The sequence below is a fragment of the Pygocentrus nattereri genome, chromosome 1, assembly GCF_015220715.1.
Source record: "Pygocentrus nattereri isolate fPygNat1 chromosome 1, fPygNat1.pri, whole genome shotgun sequence".
In the NCBI taxonomy this organism is placed as follows: Eukaryota; Metazoa; Chordata; class Actinopteri; order Characiformes; family Serrasalmidae; genus Pygocentrus; species Pygocentrus nattereri.
This window is the reverse complement of record NC_051211.1, coordinates 33,929,042-33,953,681: the sequence shown is the minus strand read 5'-3', so window position 1 is coordinate 33,953,681 and position 24,640 is coordinate 33,929,042. Positions and strand designations below refer to the sequence as shown.

The 24,640-nt window shown below is 39.8% G+C and overlaps 1 pseudogene; it reads left to right on the top strand.

Moving 5' to 3' along the window:
* Positions 1–23,485: 23,485 nt before the first annotated feature.
* LOC119263257 overlaps positions 23,486–24,640 on the top strand; it is an 86,320-nt pseudogene continuing 85,165 nt past the window's right edge.

Genomic DNA, 24,640 nt, shown 5'->3' with positions numbered 1-24,640 from the left:
TACTTATTTAAATTATTTGATAGATTTATTTTCTTTTGCACTTAAAATCTGCAGATTTTAACTTTTTGTTTATTTTTGTTTCATGTCTCAGTTCACAGTGTCTTTGCTCAGTTCATTTTTGTTTTCATTTATTTGGTAACCATGAAAAACTGTTATTTACTAGCCAGGCTGCATTTGTTTTATCAATTCATTGCAAGATCTGCAAGCTTAGTTTAAGAAATTGGGACATAAGTAAACCAGCAGTCACTGCAAGCCATCCCAGGAGTCTGCTTCAGTGCCCAGCACAAGACTGTAGCCTGACTTTAACAGCCAACTATTGCAAGCCAACTGAAGAGCCCACCTTCCTCACCATCTGCTCTCTACACTGTCTTAACATTACAGGATGGCCAACAGAAATGGCTAAACAGGACTTGGAATAAAAATCTTGCTCTATTAATGTGCATTAATTTTAAGGATGTTTTTTTTTTCTTCTCACAAGATTTTACAGAAGGTACCATTTTTACTCCTGGAGATAACAGTGCTACTGAAACTGTACAGATTGTCTCTGAATGTTCCAGACATTTCATGAAGTGTTTATTGGTCCATCTTCTTTAATATTAATAATGTCTTGCATTTCTCAGTTTATTTCTTGTTTATTTGACATGCTAATATACACAGTGGTAACCATTAGCGCTGTTCAAGTGAGCCTGGGTTTATAAAACAGTAAAATTTTTCAAAGTGTTTTTTAAATTATTTTTCTCTCCATGCAATCAGAAAAACAATTTCTCGACCGTATGAAAACAATCTGGGGAGGATTCAATAGATGTAACAGTAATGAGCATACATACATGTGTGTGTGTGTGTGTGTGTTTGTGTGTGTGTTATAGCATAAAAGAGTGTAGAAAATGGATGAATGGGATGTGTTTACATCTGTTTCCAGTAAATTATGACAGAATAAAAAAAAACACTCTGCATGTGTGTATGTGTGCTCTATCTTGACTGTTTACATGTCCAGGGCGTGTCATCATGCCCAAAGTTTTAGTACATACTTCTAAGAATAGCTCAACCATCTGCAGTCCTAATAGGTACAGAATAATAAGCCTTCGTATGTAAAAATAAAATAATAATAAATCTTTATATAATTCACTTATTGGGATATAAGCAGTCATCCGTTGGCTGGATGTGAAATGCTTCATTGTACAGAAACTTACACATTCAGATTTCATGAAAGTGGCAGTAACAGAAACCAGTTGTCACAGTGTTTACAATGCAAATATAGCCATTTTATTTATTATCCAAAATCTCATTCAAAGCTCATCATTCAAAATCACACATATGAAAGTGAAACTTAACTGAACTGTTAATGTTAGCTGACTAAAAATCTGGCAAGCTAACATTAGTTAATGTTACTGTAACTAGTTAATGTTATGTAATGTCTTTTTACTAGCAGATTACAGTTACTTCTTTTGATATCCTAATTACATGTATTCTGTCTTAACCCTGCCCTGTGTATTAGTTCTTTTGGTGTATTATTACATAAAAAATATTATTTAAATAAACAATCAAGTAAACAAATAAAATTATTTCCTTTGCAATTTCATTGTTTTCTTAAATGAAAACTCTTAGTACAGGTTCCAAATGAATTAAGATATAAGATAATTAGTTTTCTTTTTAATTAATTATAATGGCAATGTGTGTGTGTGTGTGTGTGTGTGTGTGTGTGTGTGTGTGTGTGTGTGTCTTTCTTTATTGTAATTAAAACCTCAACATAAATAAAACTCAATGATTGATTCAATGATTGAAATAATGAGTGATTATTTAAATACTTTGTGGTAACTGATTATTTAACTGCCTTCTCTACTAAATCAAAAGTTACCAGTTTCGAGAAGTTAAAAAGTAAGAAATTATTAAGCACATCTGATGTTTAGTGTAATATACAGTTCTTTCCGCAAATATTTGTAGCCCTGGTAAACATGGTTGTTAAAAAAATCTTTTTTGCTTATCCTGTTGATCTTTCATTCTATAAATCAACAAGAATTAAACAGTTGTTTAAAAAAACACATCTAAATCTAATCAGGAAACATTTTTTCCTCAATCTATTTGCCACAATTATTGCCAACTCTTCATTAAACACTTTATGCAGCCACATGAGAACACATGGCAAAAGGATCTGAAACCATTCCTCCATACAGAACCTCTCCAGATCCTTCAGATTCTGAGGACATGCTGCGGACTTCTTTAGCTCATTTCACAGGTTTTGGGGTTTAGGTCAGGGAACTAGGATGGCCATGGAAGAGTTTTCATTCTGTGGTCAATCAACCATTTTTGTGTTGATTTTGAGGTGTGCTGGCCCAGTTGAAGCTTTCTGGCTGAGGCAGCCAAGTTCAGATTTTTTTTCTGCTGGTACTTGATGGAGTCTGTCCAGGGCCTTCAGAAGAAAAACAGCCTCACAAAATCACACATCCACCTCCATTCTTCACAGAGGGGATATGGATATTCATGCCCACACCAAACTGTCCTCTGGTATTTTTTGCCACAAACCTCTATTTTGGTCTCATCTGGCTATAGAAAATGTTCTCACTGACAATTTCAGTAATGCTTGGCAAATTGTAGGTGCTTGAGTTTGTTGGTTCATGCCGCATGTCACCGCTGTTTTCTCTGGACTTTCTTAGGGTGATGAATGACTGAAGAAATTGTCATCTCATATGTATTCCCCAGTGAAACAGGAAGTCTTGACTGACTATTTAAGTGTTCCTTATAATTCAGCTGAATTTTAAAGTTTGATACAAATATTTATTTAATGACAAGGTTTAGTTCTTTTTTCTTTCAATCAATATACCATAAATAAGATTTTGAATGGAAGATCAAAAGGATAAGTATATTTTTGAATATCATTTTGCTTATGACTATTGGAGGTACCACTATTTATGGAGGGCACTGTAACTGTTGGATACATTTAAAGTTTTCTTTACTCAATCCACTTATTGAATTCCAGCTTTAAGGCTTGCAGTAAGAGAAAAGGTTAGAGAGAAGTTCTGGTGTTAGCATAAAATTATTCAGCTAAACTACTGAATGTCAATGGAAACACACCATAAAGATAGTTTTACAAGTTTTTACATCTCTCTCTCTCTCTCTCTCTCTCTCTCTCTCTCTGTATGTGTGTGTTTGTGTGGACATTTCTTTTGAAGGCTCTTAGTGTGAGCTGATAGTCTTTTAATGTAGCTCAGTCAAAAGAGTCAAACCCTGATTGCACTTATGAGGAGTTTCAGGGAGTCACTTCTGGCAGGCAAGATAAGCTGAGCTCAGAGCAGAGTGCTTTTTTGACTACCCTTAGCTGTACCTCATATTAGAGGCAAATAAACATGACCTCCACTCACAAATAACGGCATCCACTTCTGTAAAAATACACGCCATCACTCCATGCTGCAGCATCTTGGGACTGTAAGGACGTTTGGCTGTGTGCCAAGACAGCATGGAGTTCAGCTCAGTATTGAGAGGCTAAAATACTGCTAGGTCAACTCATTAAAATCCCAGGCTTATTACACCCTACGGCTTATTTTTCAGTAATTACACAAACTATTATGTGAACTGGCTGAGTTATTTTTAAGTTAGAGACATGTACAATAGATGTTCAGACCTGCCAGCAGGTTCTCGCTACTTAAGAAGTTATCTGACACAAATAAAGTAGAACACACACACACACACACACACACACACACACACACACACACACACTTACTCATATAGAGTCATATAGAAACCCTATGGAAAACATGAAGTCTCCTGGGAGTTCCTTACATAAAGGTAACTGCTGCTTCCTGTGGCCTAACATAAGCCTGCAGATGTCCTTATCTGACCTATCCATGTTTCACCTGCACAATATTCTTTAACTGTTACTGTTGCTACGTTGGGTGATAATGTTACTTTATATCCAGGCTTACTTTTATTAGGAGATAACTCCAATATAATTCTTACAGCAAATAAGGGTTTTATTATCAGCCTTAATAGCTAATAAATGCGTTTTTAACTGTATGTGTATGGCAGATACTCAGCGGTACTTTGGTACTACTGCTTTTAGGTTTTCTAGTTTTGGAACAGACCTCAGCCAGAAATCATGAAGGGAGTAACACTCTGTAATTGGACAAATGCTATTTCCTTTGTTAACCTTCCTGTAATGTTCAACTGTAAGGAACAGTAGTAACGTTCATGGCTCAAACTGATCTCATGCGTGTTTAACCATCCAAAAGCAGTACAAAATATTGTTTTTCTCCATAAACATTATCATTTGTTCAGTTAATATTTATGTAATCAATATTCAGTGTAATCAAGATTTAAGCCCTTAGAGATCATGCAATACATATTATAATTAATTTTAAAAAATAGGGGTAGGGTTAGGATTAGGATTAGGGTTACAGTTAGGCTAGTAGTAGATCAGGTTTGGGTAAGTCTTCAGGAAATTAATGTATGTCTATGTAATGGCCCCACAATTCACAGAAACAAGGTGTGTGTGTGTGTGTGTCTGTCTGTCTGTGTCTGCACATAGTTGACAAGAATTAGGGAATCACATTGTGTTTGAAGTTTGAAAAGAAAACAAATCAGTTTTGGTCTAATTGTGATATACTCTTTGTACCCTTTTACCCTCTGTTCTCACTGCTGGGTCAAATTGACTTGAACGTTATCTGTGTAATATAAACAGGCAGAGACGAATGCAAGCATGTTAAATAAGTCATTTTCCATTTTCATATTCATTACAAAAATTAAGCCCAGCAGAAAAGGTTTAATGCTCCAGAAATTCTTAAAAAAATGTTATTCCTGTATTTGTAAACCTTGAAACAGGTCAATTTACTCTTCCCCTCATTAATGTTTGTCATGTTGTACTGCAGATATTCTTGTCAATGTGTTTGTGTATTATTGTGAAAAATCTATAAACAGTTATTAACCAAAACACTTGGTTAAAACACAATGATGAATTTGCCATTATGTTAACATTAGCTTGATGATATGAAAAACTACACTCGATCTATTCTACCCATGTGCCTTATCATACATAAGCATGCAAAATAAATATCACTTTAAAATAAAAATGCTCTAAATGGAGATTTAAACTTTGACAGTGATTTACACATCAAAAACAATTTAAAAAATCATCAAACCCATCAAACTCAAATTTATGAACATGATTTTTTAACATCAAACTATACACAACAGACGTGGGCACAATTTGGAATTTTACCTGTTGTTAATGGCACAATAAAAAAAAATGGACAGATCAGGCACATGCAAGGGGTGTTTGAACCCTGTCCCCTTACCTTGACTAAGCAAGTGCCCTCTTGGTTAGTGTAATAACTGTATTTTTTGGATCTTCAAGATCCATTTCAGTAAAATGAGGTTGAGTTTTATTGTGGAAATAGAGCTTGTGGGTCAACTTGGGTTTTACAAGATTGCTCTTGGGCACCCCCACTGGTGCAATGCAGACTGCCTGTGGTTCTTCTACTCTGACCTATCACACATAACCACAACACTCTAAATCCAATCAATAAAATCACTCATAATCTTTTATATAAGCATCGCATTCCATAACGTGACAACAATGATTGGTGGAATGAGTTCATGTGTCCCATGAAAGGTCATAAAAATGGAAAATAAGGCGAATACAATCATTCATGGTCAGGTCCCTATAAAGACATAAATACACAAACACATGCACACAGATTACAGAATCCACTGCCTCTCATGCTCTATTTCCTGTATCCCCTCTTCACACACTGAATGTGTAACCTTGTAAACACATTTTGCGTGCAAAACATCACCCATCACCCATCTACTGAAGTGCCCAAGTAGCATTAAACTGAAAGCAAGAAATCAAGCTCCATCCTTTGTTATTCCTAAATCACCTGAACTGATGATGACGATGATGAAGATTAATGCTTAAATCAGAAGTTAGCAGGGTGCTAACTGAATCATGTTGCTGACCTGTTGCCGATTTGTGAGCATCACATAATTCTTAGCACTGCAACAATACTGAAGTGATGGTGGTGTGTTAGTATGTGTTGCACTGATCTGAATGGATCAGACACAGCAGTGCTGCTGGAGTGAGAATAGTCCACCAACCAAAAATATCCTGCCAACAGTTTCTTGTGGGCAGCGTCCTGTGACCACTGATGAAGGACTAGAGGATGACCAACACAAACTAACTGTGCAGCAGCAGATGAGTTATTGTCTCTGATTTTACATGTACAGCATGTGTTGCCAAAACATGTATATATCATTCAGCATTAATGGTGCCTTCACAGATGTGCACATCATCCATGCCATGTGCACTAATGCACCCATGTACCATCATGACTACTGTACACTTATAACAAGCTGAGTGGTCTTTAGCCTAGACCACACAGTGTCCATGATTTCCAAAAAGAATTTCAAATGTTGACTTAGCGAACCACAGGCCATTTCCCCTCAGTCCATTTTAAATGAGCTTGGGCCCAGAAAAGGTGGCAGCATTTCTGGATCATGTTTAAATATGCTTTCTTCCTTGCATATTTTGATTTTTAACTTGCATTTGTCTGTCTGTTTGACACATCTGTCTTTCACAGAGTGGTGAACCTCTCTTCATCTTCTAAAAGACTCAGCTTCTCTGGGATGCTTTTTTTTATACCAAATCATGTTGCTGACCTGTTGCCAATCAATCAGCAGGTGGTTTTTAGCATGAGACAAATTTACCACCCTTTTTTTGCCCCATCTCAACTTTTTTGGAATTTGTTGTTGGCATCTATTCCAAAATGTTTTTCAATAAACAATAAAATTTCTCAGTTTCAACATTTAATTTGTTTTCAATTAAATACAGGGTTTAAATGATCTGCACATCATTGCATTTTGTTTTTATTTACGTTTTGCACAATGTCCCAACTTTTTTCATTATTATTATTATTATTATTAACCTGATAAAATTGAAAACATCTTAATTTGCTGTGCATGACAACTATTCTCACTATATACATGACTTATTCATTCATTCATTCATCCATTCATTCATCTGTCTAAGGCCATTTCAAGACCACACTAAAGAGGCCAGGTGCATTCAAATTGCAAATCGAATTTTTTCCACCTGTTAAATCCATTGTCAGCATAGGTAGAGTGGTAGAGTAGATGGCAGAGTAGATGGTACAGGGACAATTTAAAGAACAAATTTTAATGTTTGAGGCAACTGAGGGATGGTGTATCTGATGAAAAAAGTGAAAGAAAAAAATGTTGAAGTGCCTTTGAATGACCACTTAAATGTTAGCAGTGGCCAGATGCTGAGTTCTTGGAACCGTAGCTCTGCTTCCAAAGCTTTTCAAACTCAACCGTGTGCACTTTAAAAAATAACAATGTCTAAAACGGTTCGCAAAGTGATGCCATAGAAGAGCCATTTTGGTCTCCTAAAGTATCTTCCTGTGAACCTTATTTTAAGGTCAATGCAAAAAAATGTGGCTAAATGAATCTCACTCTACTATTACTGCATTAATTTGACATATCAACCCCACAATCTAGCAAAGCAAAAAGACTGTTGTTTTTTATTTAATCTTTCACAAATTACATTTTTTAATAAATAAGCACATAAACCTATCAGACATAACATTAAAACCACCTCCTTGTTTCTACGCACACTGTCCATTTTATCAGCTCCACTTACCATATAGGTGCACTTTTTGGTTCTACAGTTACAGACTGTAGTCAATCTGTTTCTCTGATACTTTCTTAACCACCACCACAGAGCAGGAATAGTGGTGGATCATTCTCAGTACTGCAGTGACACCGGTGTGGTGGTGGTGTAAGAATATAAGATAATAGTATAGCAACAAAAGATATACAGCCAACAGCATCCTGGGGGCAGCATCCTGTGATCACTGATGAAGGACTAAACGAACTGTGCAGCAACAGGTGAGCTACTGTCTCTGACTTTACATCTACAAGGTGGACCAACAAGGTAGGTGTATTTAATAGAGTGGACAGCAAGGGGACAAAATGTTTCAAAACAACAGCAGCACTGTTATGTTTGATCCACTCATACCAGCACAACACACGCTAACACACCACCACCACATCAATGTTACTGCAGTGCTGAGAATGATCCACCACTCAAATAATATACCTGCACTGTGTTGGTCCTGAGGAGGACCTGGTCATTGAAGAACAGATAAAAGGGGGCTATCAGAGCATGCAGGGAAACAGATGGACCACAGTCTGTAATTGTAGAAAAATTTACATTTTCATTAAACAAATCCACAATAAACACAATCCAATTTGCATTCTGTATACACATAGTTCACAACAAGATGTTCAATCTAAATATTATTAAAGAATCACCTTTATAAATGTGATATGTGTGTGTTAAGAACCTTTAAGTTTTACAGAATTGAGAAGTGTTTCCTGGAACTGTGTGTGTCCAAGCCATGACCCATTTAAGAAACTTTATTTTTGGGGTGTTTCCAGAAAGGTCCACAAGCTAGCTAACAGCAGACCAGTGGTCAAAAGAAAGGTCACCAATGTAAGGAGTTGAAAGGAGGCCAATATTCACTGTATAGGTCAACAGACAGCCTGCAGTCCACAACAAATACAGAGTGTCCAGACATTTTAGAGCTACTAGGCTAATATAGTTATGTATATGTGTGTGTGTGTGTGTGTGTGTGTCAAACTGTGCAGTAGAGGGGACCACCTCTCCAGCCTAGTAGCCCTGTGTTTTAATGCTGTAAACTGACCTGAAATGTCCTGATTGGAGTCATAATCCTAACACTAGGTCTCTGTGTAGATATGACTAACTCACATTATCTGAGCGATTTCACATCTTCTGAACCATGGAGCTACTTTTAATGAACTAATACACATTATCTTGCTCAGTGGCTGCTGCAAGCCAGCTGAAACTCATTTGTGATAATGTGTGTGTGTGTGTGTGTGTGTGTGTGTGTGTGTGTGTGTGTGTATATATATATGCATTTTTGTGTGTATTTACAGTTCAGTGCAAAATTTTAGTTACTTCTAAGAATGAACTTTGGAGGTGTGAAAAAACACCCTGCAGATTTCTTTGAAAAACTGAAAAGAAACTAAAAACGAATGGAAGTTGTCATATATGCAAAGAAATATCTACTGTCCACCTCCCCAGTCGTATTATTTTATTTGCACCGATAAAAACAAACAAACAATTGCAGTTCTGCTTTCTCTACTTTTGAAACCTAAGCCAAAATCTATAAATAAAAATCTAATATCATAAGATGATTTTGCACAAATATCAGCACAAATGATTGAAGAAAATAGCCCATTGCGTCTCAGTGTCCTTGAATGGGATAAAGATTATCCCATTATGGCAAGAACCTGCCTGTGTTTCTAAGACTGTATGGCATTTATCTGTAAAAGCCCAAAGCCTGACTTTTGTCCATATTTTTGTCTGTTTGGGATTACTAACCAAATGTATGTGACCAGAGGCAAGTGTGAGTAGATCAAGGCATGCTGTTAGCACAGCGCTAATTGGTGGGATACAAGCTTTCATTATTTGTTAGCTGCATTAACATCACAGATCTAGTGCAAGTCTAAATAAGCAAATTTTAGACCAAACATATATTGGCTGATCGTTGGTATAAGGTGGGAAAACTGTATAAATGTGATTTTTTACCCAACTTCCACTTTAATAGCCTAAAATAGTCTGTCATGTCCTGAATCAGCCTTAATCTTGACACCATCATCACTTCAGACGGTACTGGAGTAATGCAGGATGGAAATATTATTATATTATTACTGCCACTACACAGCCTGCCATGAATAGACATTCACAGCAACACTGATGAAAGCTTTCCTCATGAGTGTGTAGATGTGTGTCTCTACTGGGTGAGAAAGTGTTGTGTAGGACTCTCTCTCTCTCTCTCTCTCTCTCTCTATCTGTGAAATTCAGTGTGAATCTCTCCTCCTCCAATTCTCCCACACCTCCTACCCGCTCACACACTTTCCATCCCTGCCTGTATTTTTTTTCGCTCTTTCACACTATATCTGTCTCTCTTTCCCACTCCTCCTGTTCATCCTTTCATCATATGAAGTTCTTTTTTTTCATTCAGCTTTTCTTACTCTTCACAGACTCTTTTGGGTTGATACTGAGACATCTGAGGTGTTTGTCCAGTCTACAACTCTCACTCTTCTCACCATACATGCAAATAGTCTTTTGGTCAGTTGTGTTAAAAATCTAAATTACACAGTTCCCCTTTAACACCAATGTAGTCGACCATGCCAGATTTGTTGGGTGCCTGAAATTAATTTCTTTTGTTTTATCAATGCTTTAGAAAACAGTGATATAGTGTCAGAAACTGTATTTGAGATTACTTGAAATCTCAACACAGTTTAATTTGAGAGTGTGATTATTATGGAATGTGGTTAGTACAATGCTAACTGGTATAATATATAAGCTCAGATATAAGCTCACATTAACTGTTGGCTACTTATTGGCCTTATAGCTCAACTTCAGGCACTAACCTGTCTTGGCTAATTGACTATGTTTGAAGGAAACGTGAACATTTAAGGACAATTCAAACAACAGCCCAAGAACTAGCCTGATATAAAGCCAACTAGGACTTTCACATACCTTATATGTACATTACATAGGTGTACAATTACAGGCCCATTATTCCCCCTTTTACCCTATTTATTACTGGTCAGTTGACCACAGGATTGCTATTGATCTGATAGTTTCCATGTGGTGGCTCATTCTCAGTCCAACAGTTACACTGGCATGATAGTGTGTGTAGTGTTGATACAAGTGTATCAGTGGTCTTTACATGTCAGTGTCACTACTTGGTTGAGACCCAAAAATATTCAGCCAAAGAAACTGACAATTGATGAAGGGCTAGAGAATGACCAATACAAACTGTGCATCAACAGAGATAGTCAGGCCCAGACTATCAAATGGGTTTTATGGGTGCATGAACTGTTTTTAACTAATGGCACAGTGAATCCAGATACTCTCCATGTCTTTCCTGAACATCTGTTTTATCACTGCATAGAAGCAGTTTGACTGTCCCCCCTTACTTAGTGCCAGCTAACAGTGAGCTAACATTCTCTTTTGAATGTACTTGAATTTGAAGCTACAAATGTTCAAAATATGAGAATCAGTAAAAGCAAGACCTGATACCTGAACAATAAGAGGATGGCCATTTCCAAATGCAAAAGAAAATGCAAGGCACCTGAGTTAAGAAAAAAATTGCAACATCCTTGTTAGCAATGATCTATGAACTGTCATCAGTAAGATATATAAAAGTAAGATATATAAAAATAAAAATAAATAAATCCATGGCCACGGTGGCAGTTTGCTTTAGCTACTGAGGTTTAGGGTTCTAAGTTTGGCAAAGTCTTTCATCTTTATTGTGTTATTTATTGTGTATTACAGCTGTCTGATTTTAATTTCTCGTCTTCATTAGGGTAGTTGCGTTGGATGTGAAGAGTAGTCACAAGCTTTTTAGAGATATGTTGTATTGGTTGTTGGGGTTGCGTTAACCTGAGCTCTTGATAATAATCTTGGTATTATTTTGTCTTGACTGGAAAACATGCGTGTAGCAGTGATGTGCCCAACACTGCGGTTAGTATACTGGCGTCTTGTTGCTGCATAGGCCTTATGTATCATAAAAAATTTACTAACCACCTAAAAAAGGTTGCCAGATAGGCACCCACCAGATGTTTGTGCCCCGGGCCTGCCTAGAGTCTCTAACTGTACACCAGCAAGGTGGAGCAACAAGGGAGGAGTTTTGATAAAAGGGATGTAGTTTTGTGTTCTTAAGCAAAAGGAATAACTTTACTGCTTGAGTAGAAGGTTAACTGTGTGTGTGTGTGTGTGTGTGTGTGTGTGTGTGTGTGTGTGTGTGTGTGTGTGTGTGTGTGTGTTGCAGTGATTATATGGTGCCACTCAGTGACCTCCTGCTGATCTGAAATCAGCCAGCTCCAGCTCAAGTGATAAGGCTCTCCACCACAATCTTCTATTTATTCTCCCTCACTACACAGCATGCAGAATGGACATTCACGTGTGAATGTGTGTGTATTTATCGCCTTATGGGGACCTAATCTGACCAGAGTGATGAAATTATGCTTGAGTAGCTATGTATCTTTCCCATCATTCAACACAACCATAAAATTCTGTCTATTGTGTCCAGGTCATACGATGTCAACAGTAAACACACACACACACACACACACACACACACAAAAAAAAAACAGTATTAACAATAGAGAAGTGTCTGATTTATCATTTACTCTGCATTTGGTTTTACATGAGTGTCACAGAAAGCAATTCCAGCTGGTTTGCTAGTGTTATTTTTTTTTTCTTCTTCAATTGCCATTTCAATTCAAATAGCCATTTGACTTGACTGACTGCATATAGTGATTCTCAGATGATTGTATTTGACCACTAAGCTACATTCAGTACAGGTACTCTGACAAAACATATGATTAAAGTGTTTTGTACCTCATCACATGATGATGACTGGGTCATGACTACATACACTTAAGTAAAATATTGATGGACTTGTACTGTCCTGTCTTTTATTTCTGCTTAAAGATATTAATAAGTAAACAATTCAGTTACATTTTAGCCATTCAAAGTTAGTTACCGATTCTCTTTTTGTGTGTGATTTCATTATGTTTTGATGGTGACAACATCTTTATTTCTTTGTGATTCTTCACACCTCTGAATTCAGACTTTTAGCATTTTATTTTAGAGCAAAAAATCCCATAAAAGTGAACAGTACAGACTAACAAATTTTATAGATGCTGGATGTACCTAAGAAGTTCCATTGTGGTTCTATAAGTTGCTCAGTCCTTATGAGTTTTTTTTTTACCAAATATATTTATACATTTAGGCAAGTTTTTTTGGGAAGATATTTTTACTTATGTCATTATTTAAGCCAAGTATTCATACCCTTTTTTTAAGGATATTTTTTTCCAATTTTCTCCCAATAGCACCAACACTGGGAGGGTGAAGGCAAACACAAGCATCCTCCAAGTTATGATAAGCTCCCGCATCTTTTCAAACTGCCACTACTGCAATTTCACTGGGCAGTTCAATGTGCTCAGAGGATAACGCTAACCACCAATTCTGTTACGACAGCTAACAGACGCCTGCACTGGGTCCCAGCCATGGATGGCTATAACATCACAAAAGATAGAATTTAGGATCTCTTGATGATTTGGTCAAACATTTTGAGAGGTGCCCCACTCAGGCAGTCATGCTTTTACGTGAGTATGTGTTCAGCTACTCTACCCACCTCTGCTGCCTGGTGGAAAAATGTCATTAGTGGCTGCACATTATAGAACATTTTGTTCTCCATGGGGATTTTTTTCTTCTTTCCCCATAAATTTCTGCAGTATTTATAAGAAAAAAAAGTAGAAGAGGCTAAAGCTGGTCTTTCGGTTGCTGAGGTTAAGGTTAGGGTTGGGTTAGATACAGCACAATGTACACAACTATATGGTAGAACATGAAAACACCCACCACACAAAACACACAAACACAATGTACAAGTACAAAGACAGATACATGTAATGAACCTGCATGCACATTTAAATGGACTCCAGTTTACAGAACTATTGAAAAGTGACTGTAGATTGAATGACCGAGGGTGTGTGTGTGTGTGTGTGTGTGTGTCACTCCTCTGCTAAGCCTCTTAGCCCAGTGCTGCTTGCTACAGTGTGTTTTGGAGTGTGTGTCATTTGCTTTTCTGGAGCAGGATTAGCAGTGAAAGACCTTACGCCAAACACACTGACATGCCCACACACAAACACACACACATGCATATACACGCATGCGCGCACACACACACACACACACACACACACACACACACACACACACACACACACACACACACACACAATTTATTTAATTTAATCCTAGATTGCTTCTTTAACCATCTTGTTAAACCAGAATGGCTAAATTTAAGCAGAAACACTTTTCACTTACAGGCATATTGAGGACATTTTTATTTATACCTACAATAAATGCAAAATGATTGATGTCAGTTTGCATAATTTACATCAGTAAAAAAGACCAGAACCAACCTGTAGATAAATTGCATTCAATTTAACATCCTGTGGAACAGACAGATCAAACGTGGAGCCGCCTCAGTCTCCATATCAGTTGATTCCCTGCTGTGGATGACAAAAAAACAGTACTGTGCAAGCCAAAGAGCCCCTAATTTATTTAAATTCCAGTCAAAAAGGCCACACTATTCATGCTATAAGCGCTATTCCAACCATATATTTCATAAAATTACACAGAGGCCTCAATAAAAAGACATACATATATTTCTCAGTATTAATGTGTCCACCCTCATCCTTGCTACAGCTTCCCTTTTTTTTTGAGAGACTCACTTTAATTTTTTTTTTTCAAAAATCTGCAGGAATATTTTTCCACATGACTTCTTATGATGCAAGTGATCTAATTACTAATTTAAACTAATTAGTCCATACATTTTAATTTTCATCTCAGATGTTCTAGTTTGTCTTAAAATTTTCTGTCTTCTGCCTTTTTGTCTGTTTCTTATTCTCAGCAATAGCATTGAATCGTCTTCTCACATTGGAAGGATGCATGTAAACACCTGTGGATTTCAGATCTGAAGCTAAATTGGAACTTGATTATCTCCACTTTCTCAAAAATAAAAACTTTAAGTACTGTATATCTGATTGGGGCAGTTTTGGTGGTTTGCCAGGTCATGCACAGTTGTTAAGCACTCAATTTCCTCTGTTTTAAATAAGACATTTCTTTTAAGAATGTTTTGGAAGTCTAGTTTTGTAAACTTCACTTATTTTCTACTGACTTTTCTCTTCTGTATACAAACGGATTATCTTATATCTGCTCAGAAATATCTCTTTTAGCCATTTCAGATGTACAATAAAATTTCCACAAAAGTTGGGATGCTGTGCAAAATGTAAATAAGGACAGAATGCAGCAATGTGCAAATCATTGAAACCATATATTTAATTGCAAATAGTACAAAGACAACATATGAATTGTTGAAACTGAGAAATTTTATCGTCTTTTGATATTTTAAAAACGTTGAGACAGGCAATAAAAGACTGGTAAAGTTGTCAAATGCTAAAAAAGAAAAAAAAAAGAAACATCTCACAACTAACTGGCAACAGGTCAGTAACATGATTATAAAAGAACATAAAAAGAGCATCCCAAAGACATCCCTGAGTGGCTCAAGCATAATGTTTCTCAATAAAAAATAGCAAAGATCTTCAGGATTTCATCATCTATTGTACATAATGACTTCAAAAGATTTAGAGAATCTGGAGAAATCTCTGTATGCAATTGACAAGGCTGAAGACCAGCATTGGATGGCCATGATCTTCGGGCCCTCAGGACAGCACTGAATTAAAAGACACAATTCTACAGAGGAAATCATTGCACTGCAACACAGTTTGCCTCCACATACACAAATGCAAGTTAAAACTCTGCCATGCAGAGAAAAAACACATATAAACAGGATCCAGAAACAACAAACACCGCTGCCTTCTCTGGGCCTGAGTTCATTTAAGATAGCTGAGGCAGATAGCTGAGGTTCATGGTCCTCCAGGCTAAACGGAAGAAGGACCACCCAGCCTGTTATCAGGGCACAGTTCAAAATACAGCATCCATAATAGTATCAAGGTACATTAGTGCACAGGGTCTGGGTGACTCGCACATCTGTGAAGGCCTCAATAATGCTGACGTCTGGGTCCAGGTGCTAAACTGGCCTGTCTGCAGTTCAGATCCGTCACCCATTGAAAACATTTGATGCACCATGAATCAAAAAATGACAAAGAAGACCCCAAACTGTTGAGCAGCTGAAATCTTACATTAAGCAAGAATGGGAAAACATTTCACTTTCAGAACTACAGCAATTGGTCTCCTCAGTTCCCAAATGCTTACAGAGTGTTGTTAAAAGAAGAGGTGATGTAACACAGTGATAAACATGCCCCTGTCTCAACAGTTTTACTGGCATCAAATTCAAAATTGACATTTTTTTTCCTTTCCAAAAAACAATAAAATTTTCTCATGTTCAATATTTAATACGTTGTCTTTCATAAGTGCTTCATATGTTGTCAAATGCAGGGTTTCATTCTGTTTTTTTATTCATATTATGCACATGATTTATATCATGCATAGTCAAGGCAGCTGAGGTGAGTTAGGGTAGTTACTTGTGTGCATGTAAGTGCCTTTATAAAGAGAAACAATGTGAGTCTTTTGGGCCTCAGCTGGAGCTTGGTGCTTTTAAGATCAGAAGGGTGGAAGACTTAAAATGGTAGTAGAGAGCACAAAAGTAAAAAAATAACATTTCTTAACAGACAACAGGACAGATCAGAAACACATGGACAGTGCCTGATAGCTCCCTTATATTAGGTTTTCATATGACAGCAACAGTATGCAAGAATACACATTGTACTGTGCAAATGAAGTATGCAAGAGAAAGGGTTGGTAAAGAAAGCATAGATATGACATAAGCATGTGTGTGTGTGTGTGTGTGTGTGTGTGTGTGTGTGTGTGTGTGTGTGTGTGTGCATTGATCCGTTAGTCCAATACAGATCATCACGAGAGAACTCAATGTTTACTCATCTCCACTCCACTCTTTTTCTGTCCTTTTTCTCTATTTCTTTCTCTTTTCAACCTCTCTCTCAACCACTTTCTTCTCTTTCTCCATTCTATTAGTTTTTTCTGTTTCCTCTCCATTTCTCTTTCTATCATCTCTGTTTCTCTTGCTGGCTCTTCTCTTTCTCCAATTTTTCTCATTCCATTTTCTCTCTCTTTCCATCATCTTTTTCTTTCATTCTCTCTATTTTTTCTGTTCTTTCTTTCTCTGTCCACTTTCACTTGCTTTCTCTCTCCCTTTCCCCTTTCTCTTTTCCTCTCTATTCTTTTTCCTGTATTTCCCATGCTTTTTGCTCTCTTTTTCTCTCTCTTCACCTCTCTGTTACCTTTCTATATTATTTTTCTTTCTCTTTCAATGCTTTCTTGCGCTCTCTTCCTCTCCCTCTCTGTCTGCACTCCTCTCTCTTTTTTGTCTTCTTTTTCTTTCTTTTCAATCCTCTCTCTTTCTACACCTCTCTCTTCATTTTCTTCATTCTTTTTTTCTTTTCATCGTTGCTTTCTTTCATTCTCTATTTTCTTTCCTCACTCTCTGTCTCTCTTTCTCTTAACACAAACTACCTTGATGTATCACATTCGATCCTGCACTCTTCCACTCTCCTCACCCACTCCTTCTTCCAAAACATCCATCCTTCCCTTGCTTTCCCCATATAATCCTTATCCTTCTTATCTCTTTTTATATGTTTGTTTCTTTCTCCAATTTAGATTCCTCAGCCATAGCACCAACTCTGCATATCCCCTCTCTCTCTCTCTCTCTCTCTCTCTCTCTCCGCTCTACCTTATGGTATATATATATATATATATATATATATATATATATATATATATATCTCGTTCTCTGTGCTGTCAGTCAGAAAGTTGCAGTCTCGGCTGTGTGTGCATGGAAAGACTATTAAATGAAGGTCGCAGCATTTTTCCACCGTGCCATCTGGGGTCAGACTGAACTATGATTTTTTTTGTTCCTGTTATTATAATGTTCACAGGACAGTGTGACATTTACTCAATCGGAACAGGATGGCCTTTATATTTGTATATAAATTTATATTGTTGTTCATGTTTTAGTTGATGAGCACATGCTGTACTCTTTGGGAAGTGAAATTTGCCTTTAGTGAAATTCAAATGAAAAAGCTGTTAATATAGAGAAGTGGGCGGCACGGTGGCGTGGTGGGTAGCGCTGTTGCCTCACAGCAAGGAGGGCCTGGGTTTGATTCCCCGGCTGGATGACCAGGGTCCTCTCTGTGTGGAGTTTGCGTGTTCTCCCTGTGTCTGCGTGGGTTTCCTCCAGGTTCTCCGGTTTCCTCCAACAGTCCAAAGACATGCAGTCAGGCCAATTGGAGATGCTAAATTGCCCCTAGGTGTGAGTGACTGTCTGTGTCTGTCTGTCTGCCCTGCAATAGGCTCCAGCACCCCTGACGGAGAAGCGGCTTAGAAAATGGATGGATGGATGGATACAGAGAAGTGATCTCAAGAAAAAAAATAACCTTTAGTAAGTTTTTGTTTTTAGTATTATAATTAACAAAGTGGGAAAATATGGGGGCCATGCCATATTCTTTTAGCAATTAATGCACTATTATTTTATGTTTGATTAGCTTAAAAATAGAACAACTATTAAGGACACACTACTAAGTCACGCCTGATAAGTAACAATGGTTTGACAGATATTACAGCTTCTAAACAGATTTTGTAGCCAGGTGAATCTTTTCATTCTTGTTTTAGTAAGTTTCACCTACTTTTCCTTGCAGAACATAATGTTCTATGTAGTTCTATAATTCTATGATGTTTTTGGACTGTCTTGGATGTGCATCATGTTTAAAATGTGGATTTTGTGGTATGTTGTGGTCATGTTCCTTTTATAAATCAGGCTCTTTTTTCTGCATCACATTTGTTTTCAGAATTTGCTACTGTTTAGTTGAATCCCTTTGTCCATCTACTCTGTCTTTCGTTTATCATCAGATGGCCACCTCAGTGCCATGCAGTCACACCCTTGTCTCTGGTCCTAAGTCAAAGAGGCCAGCTTCTGAGGGTGGGCTGTATAGGGGGCAATCGGTGATTGTGTTCAGCAGTCTGTTCAGGTTTGCCACACTTGCATGCTGCACAAGTCCTCAGGAATAGACTGTAGCATCTCTTGTACTGCCTTGTAGGGATGGCAACACTTGAGCCTGCCTGGTGGAGCCAATGTTATTGTGGCTTTGTGCAGGATGTGCCAGTCATACTTCTGGGCTTTTCTTGCCAGGATGAGGGTAGCTACGTCCTGTCTGAGACTGGCTGGAGCGATTCCAGCAAGGACTGACTTGCCCACACTGAGCTGAAGGTGCCACTTCTGGAGGAAATCTGCCAGGATGCCCATGTCTCGGTTGAGACCATCTTCCATCTTTCACTATCATCTCCATAATGAACCTCACCATGTGCCAGTCCAGGATTGTCCTCAACAGTTTCAGATGTAGTCCACGGTGCCACACGGTGTCATAGGTGGCTGTCAGGTCCAGGAATACTACCCCAGCTTTCTCGTTATCCTAAAAGCTGTCTTTGATGTCATGAGTGAGTAGGGTTACCTGAAGTCGGCTTGTTCCGACAGAAGTTGTGGGTCCACCACTGGCTCAGTGCGGCTGTGAATCAGCCTCTCTAGGATCTTATATGGTACACAGAGCAGAAAGACGGGCCTTTAGGACTTCGGGTCTTTGGTGGGTTTGTTTGGCTTTGGCAAGGCTATGATGGAAGTATGACGCCAGATCTTTGGGAGCTTGGCCCTCCCAAAGCATGCCGAGAAGAACAAGCATAGCCAGCTACCTTTCTGTGCCACTGGCTGCCAAACAACCAAAAAAGGAAAATTCACCCCCATGCTTAGCAAGGTGTTCTTTACATCAAATGCTTCTCCTTCTTTCTCAAAACATACCTCTGGTGATTGAGGCAGAAGAGTTCCATTTTTACTTCAACAGTCCACAGCAATTCTAGATGTTGATTTGTACATTGTAGATGTTGATGTTTGTGATGAGCTTGCAAGTAAATGCCCTGCGATGGACTGGCGACCTTTCCAGGGTGTATCCTGCCTTCCACCTGATGACCGATGGGATGGGCTCCAGCTCCCCCTGTGACCCAGAAGGAGAAGCGGCTTGGAGTATGTGCGTGTGTATGTGTCGCAGGTAAAATCTTTCTTCTGCTGATTCTTCCATGCAGGTCATTTGTGCAACAATGCCACAAAACAGAACAGTGCATAACCGCTCCTGTGTCAGCTAAAGCCTTCCTGCAGGTCCGCTGCTGCAATGAGGTTTTTGCTTTGCCTTTCAGACCAGCAGATAAGTCAATTAAATCAGCAATTTATTCTTTTGTTATAGTCTTTCATGTCTTACCGTGACATAGTTCATTTTATCTGCTTTTTTAAGGTGGACAGTGGAAATTGTGAGCTGGAAGCACTTTGATATCTTTTTATAGCCTTCCCCTGCTTTGGAGACATCAATTAGATTCATTTTCAGACCCTCAATGAACTAGCTCATGTTTGTTGAGTGTATCTACAAGTTTAGTCCAGAGTTTATTACACTCTGGAATTGTCATGAGCTGACAATAACCAATGATGATTCTTGACCTGCCAACCAGCCCTATTGCAAACTTTACACCCTCCCCCACCTCCAGCTCCCAAGTTGTTATGGCACAGGTTGGTAAATAAAAGGTAAAAAGAAAGGATCTTTAATTGAAAAAAAAAAGCACAAGAATTTAATATGAATACTATTTAAGTTTAGTAACAACGTGAAAGGACTTAAGTCTTTTCCCACCTTGTTGTTAATGTTAATTATATTTTCTAAGCCGCTCCCTCAGGGTCGCAGGGAGGTGCTGGAGCCTATCCCAGTGGTCACTGGGCGGAAGGCAGGATACACCCTGGACAGATTGCCAGTCCATCTCAGGGCAGACATACACAATCACTCACACCTAGGGGCAATGTAACTACATGTCTTTGGACTGTGGGAGGAAACCCACACAGACACAAGGAGAGCATACAAACTTCACATAGAGAGAACCCCGGTCGCCCAGCCGGGGAATCGAACCCAGGCCCTCTTTGCTGTGAGGCGACACAGTTTTTCACTGTTGGCTTACTGGGTTTTATTGGTTATCAAAGCCAAAGCACATTCATTTAGAGTGAAACCAATTTAAACAGCTTGATAGGCCTAATAAAACAGAATAATAGATTTGGCGGCGCGACGTGCGGTCGCTGCGGCTTACGGCTCTCCCCTTCAGTGCTCTTCTTTGTTGTTTTTGTACTTCTTTTCTGTTTGTTTGTGCACTTTATGTTCTGCGAACATCCATTACACCCGCCAGAATCTTTTGGACATCGGTGTTCAGCACCAGTTTGCTGTTTCGAGTGACTTTAGATACACACATAACATCCCAGACGACATAGCGAGACCGCCGGGCTCTCCGTGGATTGTTATCGGGTCTGGGAGGCAGCGCAGACGGAGGAAGGAGAGGAAGCAGAAGCGAGGCCGCAGGTCCGGTGCTATGCTAAGGCTAAGGAATCAACCACACAAGCCACCTCTCCCGAGCCTCTATCTCTCCAATGCCAGATCCCTGGTGCATAAAACGGACGACTTGGAACTACAACTTGCTGGAAATCGCTATGTTCGTGACTGCTGTGTCTTGATTATTACCGAAACCTGGCTTCATCCGGCGATACCCGATGCTAGCGTGCAGCTAGCAGGCCGCACTCTGCTGCGCTGGGACAGGACTGAGAACTCCGGCAAGAGCAGAGGTGGGGGGCTGTGTATTTACGTGCATGATAACTGGTGTAACAACGTGACAATCATAGACAAACACTGCTCCCCAGATCTAGAGTACATGTCGGTAAGATTTCGGCCCTTTTCGATGCCTAGAGAGCTAACAATAGCGATCGTAACAGCTGTATATATACCGCCAGACGCTAATGTAAACAAAGCGCTCTCTCTCCTGCTGAACACCGTAAACGAGCAGCAGCGCGCTCACCCTGACGGTGTTCACGTGATTGCAGGAGACTTTAATAAGGCCACCTTGAAGACGGTACTACCGAAATTCTACCAGCATGTAAAGTGTTCAACTAGGGGGGAGAACACCCTGGATCAGGTTTACACGAATATTAAGCACGCGTACAGAGCCATACCCCTCCCCCACCTCGGACAGTCAGACCATCTTTCCCTTCTGCTCTCCCCAACCTACACCCCCCTACGGCGCAGAACTAGGCCCACCATAAAGACTGTTACAACCTGGCCTGACAATGCACTCTCAAAACTACAGGACTGCTTTGAACAGACAGACTGGGACTTGTTTGAACACCAGGAACTGGAAACATTCACAGGAACGGTGCTGGACTATATCAAGTTCTGCATCGGAAATGTGACTGTGGACAAAATCATCCGGGTTTACCCAAACCAGAAACCATGGATGACCAGCCAGGTCCGCTCTCTCCTCAGAGCCCGGGATGCCGCCTTCAGGTCAGGCGACAGAGCTATGTACATCGCCGCTCGAGCTGACCTGAAGAGAGGGATTAAAAAAGCCAAGGCGGACTACAAGAGGAAAATAGAGTCCCACATGTCCAGCAACAACTCACGGGAGGTGTGGCGGTGCATACAGAACATCACAAACTTCAGAGGCTGTGATGTGACAGCAGGAGTACTGAGTGCACCGTTGGCAGAGGAGCTGAACTGCTTCTTTGCTCGCTTTGATGCATCTCAGCAGCACTCTTCTGCTCCTGCCCGACCTCCACCCCCACCCGGCTTCCACACCACTCCACTCACTGTACAGGAGCGCGATGTCAGACGGGTGCTCCTGGCAGTGAACCCCAAAAAGGCTGCTGGTCCTGACGGAGTACCCGGCAAGGTGCTCAAAACGTGTGCCAACCAGCTCGCGCTCACCTTCACCAAGATCTTCAATCTCTCCCTGGCCCAAGCCATCATCCCGCCCTGCCTGAAGTCAGCCACAGTCATACCAGTGCCGAAAAAGTCTACCATCACCAACCTTAATGATTACCGCCCGGTGGCCCTCACACCGGTAATCATGAAGTGCTTCGAGAGATTGGTACTTCAGCAGATCAAAGACTCTCTGCCCCCAGACCTCGACCCCCACCAGTTCGCATACCGTGCAAACAGGTCAACAGAGGACGCCATAGCAGCAGCTCTCCACTTTGCACTGAGCCACCTGGAGCAGCAGCACAGCTACGTCCGAATGCTCTTTGTGGACTACAGCTCTGCTTTCAACACAATCATCCCGGACATTCTTATCACCAAACTGGGCACCCTCGGACTCCCCCCCCTCACATGTGCCTGGATCAAGAACTTTCTCACTAACCGGCCCCAAACTGTGAGACTTGGCCCCCACCTCTCCTCCACTCGTATGCTTAGCACCGGCTCACCACAAGGCTGTGTGCTGAGCCCCCTCCTGTACTGCCTCTACACCTATGACTGCAGTCCGGCCTGTGACAGCAACCTCATCGTCAAGTTTTCTGACGATACCACAGTGGTCGGACTCATCTCAGAAGGAGACGAGACAGCCTACAGGAAGGAGGTCCTGAAGTTGGCAGCTTGGTGTTCAGAGAATAACCTGGCTCTGAACACCAAGAAAACAAAAGAGATCATCGTTGACTTCAGGAAGCACAGCACTGACCCAGACCCCCTGTCCATCAACGGCGAGTGTGTGGAGAAGGTCCGCACCTTCCGGTTCCTTGGAGTCCAAATCTCTACCAACATCACCTGGACAGACAACATCACAGCCGTCATCAAGAAGGCTCAGCAGTGACTACACTTCCTGAGAGTCCTCAGGAAGCACAACCTGGATTCCAACCTGCTGCTGACCTTCTACCGCTCTTCCATCGAGAGCCTGCTGACGTACTGCATCACAGTGTGGTACGGCAGCTGCACCATGGCAGACAGGGAGAGGCTTCAGAGGGTAGTAAAGACAGCACAGAAGATTATTGGCTGCCCTCTCCCATCCCTGATGGACATCTACACCTCCCGCTGCGTCAGCAGAGCGAAACGCATCACAATGGACAGCTCGCACCCCGGATCTGTACTGTTTGACCTGTTGCCCTCAGGAAGGCGGTACAGATGCATCAGATCAAGGACAAACAGACTTAAGTACAGTTTTTTCCCAAAAGCAATAACACTTCTCAACTCACAGATGCACTGATAGCCTATCCCCAGACTTCCATCACCACCTACATACCAGTCTATTCCCAGACTCCATTACCAGCTACTGTGCAATACTCTGCATACGGAAATGTGCAATCATACTGTACATGTATGTACATTATACAGGAATATGTGCAATACTTAGCAATGTGCAATATTTATTGTACATACAATACAGCTGTAAATATCTCCATATTTATATCTTGTAAAAAACATAGTTTTTTATTTTGTTTCTATATTTATATTTATTTCATATACATATATATACAAAACGCATAGAACTGTGCACAACCCCTCCCCATTCTATTCCGTGTCATTTGTTTACATTGTGTGTTTGCACTGAGATGGAGTTGCTCTTAATCTCATTGTACTGTGTATAGTGACAATAAAGGCATTCTATTCTATTCTATTCTATTGAAAAATCAAGATTTTTTTGATTATAACTGTTTGTGTACTGCTGATGATTAGATGTTTTTGGTGGTTCTATTTACAGTTTAAATTACAGCCTTCTGGATCCAGCACTGTAAATGCTTTACTTACTACATATAAATGCATTATGATTTCTTCTTCCTTCTTTTGTGATTCCACTGCATGTTTCCTATGACTGGCTGTTTCTCAAAACATTATGCTTTCATGCAAGACCATGCAGAGACTCTTAAAAGGGCAGTGGCACATGGATCAAACATGATAAAACACCAAGCACTTGATAAAACACTTACTGCAACAACCAATATTTGAACACTTCCTACATTTTATATTTTCAGACCATATACTTTTTATATTTAACACCATATTACACTATTAACTTAGTTTTCGTCAAAATGTGTGTTTGCAGTCGTGTGATTCTGTTGAAATGTGAAATCCAGATGGAATGCAGGAAGTGAAA